This window comes from Tupaia chinensis, unplaced genomic scaffold (assembly GCF_000334495.1).
Source record: "Tupaia chinensis unplaced genomic scaffold, TupChi_1.0 Scaffold000292_1, whole genome shotgun sequence".
Lineage (NCBI taxonomy): Eukaryota > Metazoa > Chordata > Mammalia > Scandentia > Tupaiidae > Tupaia > Tupaia belangeri.
In genome coordinates this window covers 1,453,799-1,461,461 of record NW_006159777.1, presented here as the reverse complement: position 1 = coordinate 1,461,461, position 7,663 = coordinate 1,453,799, and the positions used below count along the sequence as shown (strand labels likewise).

Here is a 7,663-nt window from a genome sequence, read left to right as displayed (position 1 = left end):
AAAAAAAAAAAGGCCTCCATCTGCCTTCTTCCTATTTTGCTCTGAACATTGCCCAAAGGTCCAAAGGTCAAAAGTGAACACACCCAGGCCTGTCTATTGGGGGTACCACAAAAAAATTGGGTGACATGTGGTCTGAGCAGTGAGCCAAAGATAAACAGCCATGTGAACAGAAAGTGGCTAAGCTAACGGAGAAATACGGGCAGGATATTGCTGCATACCACCGAGGACAACAGGGAAGCAGGAAAGAGGGGCCCTGGAGGCCCACAGGCTCAAAGAAGAGAATGAACCAGAGATGGGGAAGGGGAGGAGAAGGAGGAGGAAGAGGATGAGGAGGAAGAAGTCGAAGATGAAGAATAATGGCTCTCCTGTAGTGATGTGTGCGGAATGTGTGTGTATGTTCAGGCATCGTTTTACTGAGAATGTGAATTCAAGTGCAGCCCAATATGAGCTTCAGTATAAAAACTGTACAGATTTTTGTATAGCTGATAAGATTTTTTGTAGAGAAAATACTTTTGTTTTTGTTTTTTGTTTTTTGGTTTTTTTTTGGAGAGATTTTCACTGTAGGGCATGTGCGCTCGCCAGACAGACAGAGAGAGACATAGAGACAGAAAGCGAGAAATCACCCCCCCCCCCGGGGGATGGCCACGCCGCAATCCCTTCTCTTCCATTCTCCTCTCGGGATCTTGGGCACGCACGCACACGCGGCCGGCGTGAGTTTTAAGCCACCGGGTCTGGGACACGAACCGTGGTCGACTACGTGGGAGTCCAGCGACATAGGCATTACGCTAACTGCTGGTTCCCAAGAAAATACTTTTTTAAGAATGCAGGTTGTAGCTTTTTGAGGGGCTACTAGTTTTTTGGGATGTTGCGTTTTGTGTTTTTTTTTTCAATTTTGTAATAAAATTATGTATATTATTTCTAAAAACAAAAGAAAATCAAAAAACAAAAAACCGAAGAAGAAGAAGTCAGTGGGAAATGACTAGAAAAGCATGGAATTTATCCAGGGACTCCCCCAGGCAACCCCACCTACCCCGTGAGCCCCAGTCTCAGGAGGCAGTAGCATTCCCTCCACCTTCAGCAAACAGGAAGGGCAGTTAGGTAGAATAGGGCCACCTGAGCTGTGTGTACTCAGGCAAGTCGCTCAACCTCTCCAAGTCTTTTGCTCTTTTCCTGTGCAAAAGGTGGAAAATGAAAGTGATGAATAGTTCATGAAGACTGTCTTAACATGGCAACATGTTTGCTGCAATGTCTGGCATGTAGTCAATGCTTAACAAACATGGTTATTACCAAGAATATTTCAGACACGCCCAAAGCTTTTGTCAAAGCACATAGACATTTGAAAAGACTATAGTGTAGATACGGGGCCAGCAGGTGGTGTGTGGTTGAGGCACTGGAACCAACATGGCCGACTACACAGTTCGAGGGCCGGACACAGCAGCTCGAAAACCAGGGGTGCATGCATGCCTGCCTCAAATCTCAAGAGAAGAATGGAGGAGAAGGGATTGTAGTGTGGTCATCCCTCTAAGGAGTGGTTTCTCATTTTCCCTCTCTCTGTCTCTCTCTGGTAAGTACACACACCCTATGAAAAAAAAAAAAAGACTGACAGTAGGTAGACTCCTGAGTGTGGTGTGTGTGAGTATGTGTGTAGGGTTGTGTGCATGCACTAGCATATCAGAACTAACTTCCACTAGGTCTGTTCGGCGCCTGATTGGTCCCCTGGGTCAGACATGCAAACCATGCTCGTGTATCACCCACCCGCCCTCCTGGCATACACTGGCCCACCCTCACCTGAGCCTTGCTACTTGTCAGGAGTGCCAAGTTCCCCAGACAGAGGGACGTCTGCGCTGAGGGGTGGGGTAGAGCCTCTTACTGGAGATGACACGGAAAGGATATGCTGAAGGGCAATTCAGGTCCTTAAAAAAAAAAAAAAAAACACTAGGGGGGCCAGCAGACGGCATAGTGGCTGATGTGCTGGACCCCTACATGACCAGCTGTGGTTTGAGTCCCAACCCCTCAGCTTGATACTCTTGCAGGGCACATGCGCATGTGTGCCTGAACTCCCGAGAGGAGAATGGAGAAGGGATTGCTGTGTTGCCATCCTTCTTGGGTGTGGGAGGGTGAATTTCTCACTTTTTGTTTCTCTGTCTCCTTCTGTCAAGTGTATGCGCCACATAGCAAAAATCTAAAAAAAAAAAAAAAAAAAAATAGCCATGAGGGCCCCCTGAGGAACTGCAGACCTTTCGGACAGAGGCAGGTGTCATCTGGGTGAGGGGCTATGTGCCCGGGAGCCACGGATGTGAGGCGGTGGCACACAGTGCGGGGACACAGCACAGGTATGCAGACGGGCAGTCAGAGTACTCACTGGGGGACATTGGGGGTGCAGTGTGCATGTGGGGTGCAGAGACCACACGGACAGCACTGGCCCCAGCCCGCGTCTCCGTGTGCCGTGAGCTCTCTGTTAGGCACATGGACTGGGAGTAGTGAGGTCTCGGACAGCCTGCGGCTGAGGCTGTGGGGACTTTTCCTATCATCCCTTTAAATGAAGATGACAGAGGTCTTCCCAGGGACTTAATAACAGATTCAATGAAGAGTGAAGCCGTGTAGCGGCAAATGCTTTAAAGACTTTTTTTTTTTTTAATCTGTGGAACCAGAACAGAATGCCAAGTCACCTCACATGAGGCATTCTGGTCTGAGCATCTCCTGTCGGGTGGCGGAGCTGTGTAGCTCCCGCTCTGCACCACGCCAAGGCTGCGTGGCTGCCGGCCCTGCAATGATGTCATGCTGGGATCTTGGGAGAGGGACAGCGCCTCTCAGCAGCCAGCTCTGGGGGCAGGTGGCTGCATGGCGAGGGACTGTGTGGACCTGGGAGTCCTGCGCTGAATCGCTGGTGGGCTGAGGAAAATGGGACCCTCTGTTGCCTCTTGCTCACACTGGTCGGCTGAAGGACACCCCGGGAAGAAGCAGCTCACGGACAAGAATCACCCCAGAGGATGCACAGATAAATACACACCCTTCTGATAGGAAAGGGTTTACATTTGGTTGGTTCAGCTGAACAGATGACAAAACCCCATTTGTTTTCCAATCTAGGTGGGAGAAGAAAGACTCCAAGTGTGTATTTTGCTGAAGGAGATATATCAATTAGAAGTAGGTTTGGCTGCAGATAGAAACCTAGAAATTAATGCTCACATAACATAGAGATTGGACCTGTTCCTCGGACCACCTACAGTACGCAGCGGCCTCATGGTCCGAGCTCGAGCACCGGCCCTCACAGAATTCTTCCTCTAAGCAGCACACGACAAGGAGATAGGTCAAAGGGTATGCGACCAGGGTGTTTGGGGAATATTCTTGGAAGCTCCCGTACAACCCACCTTCTGGCTGTAGCTTAGTCATGAGCTGCATCTAACTGCAAAGGAGATCAAGCCCCAGGTTTCACTAAAACTGGGTGGTTCTATGAATTCGAAAATGGTTAGTGGGATAGAAAGTTAGTAATCTCTAAATCGGAAGAATCCTATTATATGTAATATCTAAAATTTTGATATTCCCAGTAGATGTTTCTCAGATATTTTTTTCTCTCTTCTAAGCCCCGTTTTAATCTCTTGTGACTAATCCTAGCTTCAAAGATTTCAGTAAGTCCTTTTAGATTAAATGTGGGGAAAACCTCAGAAATGTTCGGGTTGTTTTGAGTCTTCTGTGTTCTCATTTTCCTTTTCCACATTCTGCTTGAGTAGAATAAGAATCTTTGTGTGAGAGTTAACCAATACTGGGGGGTGGTTAAGGCATTGGATTCCCTCAAGGCCAACCACAGTTAGGTCCCATACCTCATGGTTTAAAAATCATGCCAGGTAGGTGTGCGTGCATGCCCCAAATCCTAGGAGGAGAATGGAGGAGAAGCGTTGCAGCATGACCATCCCCCTGGAGAGTGATTTCTCACTTTCCCTCTCACTGTGCCTCTCTGTCACTCTCTGATGAGCATCTGCACCTTATGGGGGGGGGGCTAAAAGAGATAAAAGAAAAAGGAGTTTACTAATACTGAACCAGACCCCATGGCCTGGTGGTTATGATAATTGGATCCCACTGGCCAATCACACTGTCCAATGTGAAGAACAGATCCAGTAGAAGAACATACCAGTGCGTGCATGTATGTGTGCCCCAAACCACAAAATGAAGAAAATGGAGGTGAAGGGATTGCAGCTTGGCCACGCCCATGGCAGTGTGTTTTTCCTCTCCCTCGCTCTTCCTGTCTGGTGAGTGCTCACACCCTTTGTTGAGTTACAGAAGTAAAAGTTACCAACACTGATGATCGGCTCCACGAGCTACTGCCTCCTTGGTCAGCATCATTGTCTATGCGGAGAGCACGCACCCCAGTAATGGAGCTGTGATCTGTAGTCCGAGAACAAGTCAGAGTCGAAGGCTCTTGACACACTCTGATCAAGATCCAATATGCGCCTTTAGAAACGCAGGTTTCCTCCGCGTTGTTTCCCTCCCAGGTCAGATGCCGATAATCACCGTCTGCCCTGGGATCTCTAGGAGGTTAATTAGTTATCTGAATTGCAGCTCCAGCCTTTTATTGAATATTTGTCTCTCTTTATCTCTGGTACATTACATGAAATTTTAACTAGGGTTTTTAGGGAGTTAGAATATTTTTTCCTATAAAAACTGAATTTTTAACAGTATCTTTGTGGTAGTATTCTTGATAGCAAGGGAAGAGGTTTGGATGGAAAACACTCAAAGTGAAACCATGCTTTCAGAAAACAGACGGTTTCCTTAATGACTATTGTTTCAGATCTCCCACAACGGCCAGCCCACTTCTCTAGTAAATTCCTCCTGTTGATCAGCATCTAATTGGGTAATTGAGGAAGGACAACATCTTGGTTAGTCCCTCAGGGATGGATTTGGGAATGCAGGAAATTCAGTAGGACTCTGGCTCCTTCTCACAGTTTGCTTAACTTCCGACTTCTAAATTTTTTTGTGTTCTATAATGACACCACCAGAGCAGGGGGTTGTGAAAAGTTTATGAGACAATGCGTGGAAAATGCTTAGCTTATTAGTAGTAACTGTTCCATTAGTGTGTGTGTGTGTGTGTGTGTGGGGGTGTGTGGGTGTGTGGGTGTGTGGGTGTGGGTGTGTGTCCGTCCCAGACAGAGCAACCCACCCAAATGACCAAACGCCTGAACTAACAAAATGTTTAATTTTCTCAATTTCAGATTCTGTTCTCTGGTCCATATGGTTGTTAGAAATGATCAAAAACAAGATTAGATTTTTAAATCACAACATACATTGTTTTCTAATGTTGATAAAATAGATCAAAGCCATTAAGAGACTGGATATTTTTTTTAACTGCAGATTTTCAATATAGACAGTAGCAATTGGCTCGCAACTAAAAGGAAGTGGGATTCGGACTGTAACGCCCCTCCCACTACCCACTCACTGTGTCCTTATTTTCCCGCTGTCCTTCAGTTTCCTCACTACCCTTTCCGTAGCTGTTTGGCCCTAACTTAAATGTTAATGTATTAAAGTTTTTAAATCACAATCAAGAGAGGTTTTTGCCTCCTTTTCCTCCATATTGATGGGCCCATCTGTTCTTGTGTGTTTGAGAAGGTCTGTCCAGGCCTGGAGGGCAACATGGCTACTGTAAGGGTCTCAAACTTTGTCTTAGATGTCGAATAAAGAAGTAGCGATGCAGGCCACTGCGTGTTGATTCCCCTGTTTCCCAAGTAGCTTGGGTCCTGATGTCAGAGAAAAGAAAAAGTGGCATTGAACAGCCATTGGATTCACCAAGTTCTCAACACTTGTTAATAAAGCCCTTGCCTGATGAAAATAAGAAAAAGGGAGAGGGGAGAGGGAGAGAGGGAGAAAGAAAAAAGGAAAGAAAAGGATAGAAAAGAAAAGAAATGATGAAAAGAAAAAAGAGAAAAGAGAAGGAAGATTCTGACACCACATTTTATGTCCCTCAAATTCTGGTGGACACTGCTCTAAGATCATCTAGTGTCCCCGTTACCCGCGACATGTCTAAAAGCAGCTCTTACTTATTTTCCATTCTGACTTCTCTTCATTTCTTTTCTAGATGCCAGAAAATTCTTACTTTATCTTCGATGCTGTATTGTTACCTAATAAAGATAGGTGTCAGTGCCAATCATTCTGAAAAAAATGTTCAAGAACTACATTTGATCTGGACCAGCAGTTAGTGTAATGGCTATGTCGCTGGACTCCCATGTAGTCGACTGTAGTTCAAGACCTGAACCTGGTGGCTTAAACTCACGCCGGGCACATGTGCGTGCATGCCCAAGATCCCGAGAGGAGAATGGAGGAGAAGGGATTGCGGTGTGGCCATCCCCCCTGGGGGGTGATTTCTCGCTTTCTGTCTCTCTGTCTCTGTCTTTCTGGCGAGTGCACGTGTCCTATAGCAAAAACCTCTCCAAAAAAAGAAAGAAAGAAAAAAGAAAAAAGAAAGAAAGAAATTTGATCCTATAAGCCACAGGTCAGATGTGTTCATGGCTGAATTTTACCAATATTCTCACACAGTACATACTTGAATACTTTTTCAATGTATTTATTTGGTTCTTTGCTGCCAGAATAGCACTGTGTCTTTTGTTGGTGACCCAGAAACTCAGGGGTGCAGGGTCACAGGGCGATCAGGCTACGGTTCACCTCCTGTCTCACGGGGCTTCTCCATATTCTTACCTTTCCCCTGCTTGGTTTAATCACTTTCCCTTTCTTTGTTAGCAATTAGTAAACATATCTGCAGTCTGTCCTTTATCTGCCACTTGTTGAATGGTCCATCAAGCCCCTGTTTTTGTTTTCTTTTTTGTCTTGTTTTAGGTTTTTGCCACAGGGAATGTGCACTTATCAGAGAGACACAGAAACAGAGAGAAAGAGAGAGAGAGGGAAAGCAAAAAACCATCCCTCGGGGATATGGCCATGTCAAAAATCAATCATTTCCTCCATTCTCTTGGGATTTGGGGCACATACGGATTTGTACCTGGCATGATTTTCAAGTCACTGGGTCCAGGACTGGAACTGGCCATGTGGGAGTCCAGTTCCTTAACCACACACCACCTGCTGGGCCCTGTGCCCACGTTTTTACTACTGGTCCCTATTGATTAGTTCTGGGCCCTGGATCCACACTCTGCTGTCACACAGCTCTCTCCTGTCCGACGGCACAGTCATGCTTTTTGTCACCTAATTGTTCAGGACAGAACACTTGCAGAAAATATCTTGAAGCATTTCAAGTTAGATTTTTGTTTCAGAACGAGGTTCTTCATTTGACCGTTGCAAAGTCCCTGTCTTTGTTCCTGATCTGTTCTGAGCTGTTTTTCGAGGTGCTGCAGCACTTCCGTCTTGGCCACACTGGGGCAGCTTTGCCTGGACCTTCTGTGTGTGCTGGCATACTCACCCCACAGTATCCAAGAGCAGCTCACTGACCCTGCTATTGGGTGTGCTAACCCACTTTGCCCCAGCCCGAGGACCCAGGACAGACAGGAGGGGGAGCTACTGCGTCTGTACAGACTATTTCTTGGTCATTGGGCTCCAATTTATCCTCTCATATTCTGTTAAATGTGGATTTCTAAGGATGGGCCCAAAGGTCGGAGTAGTTCCCTCCCTGTTTTGGAACTCTGGAGACTTCACTTCCATCCACAGAAGCTGAGCCCCTCTGAGACCTCTC

At 46.4% G+C, this 7,663-nt stretch overlaps 1 protein-coding gene and 1 pseudogene across 4 annotated transcripts in view; both read left to right on the top strand.

Moving 5' to 3' along the window:
* Positions 1-357, top strand: part of LOC106735084 (high mobility group protein B2-like) — a 978-nt pseudogene extending 621 nt beyond the window's left edge.
* The window catches only part of NTM (neurotrimin), a 1,082,935-nt gene that overhangs the window by 285,466 nt on the left and 789,806 nt on the right, over positions 1-7,663 (top strand). The window lies entirely within an intron of this gene.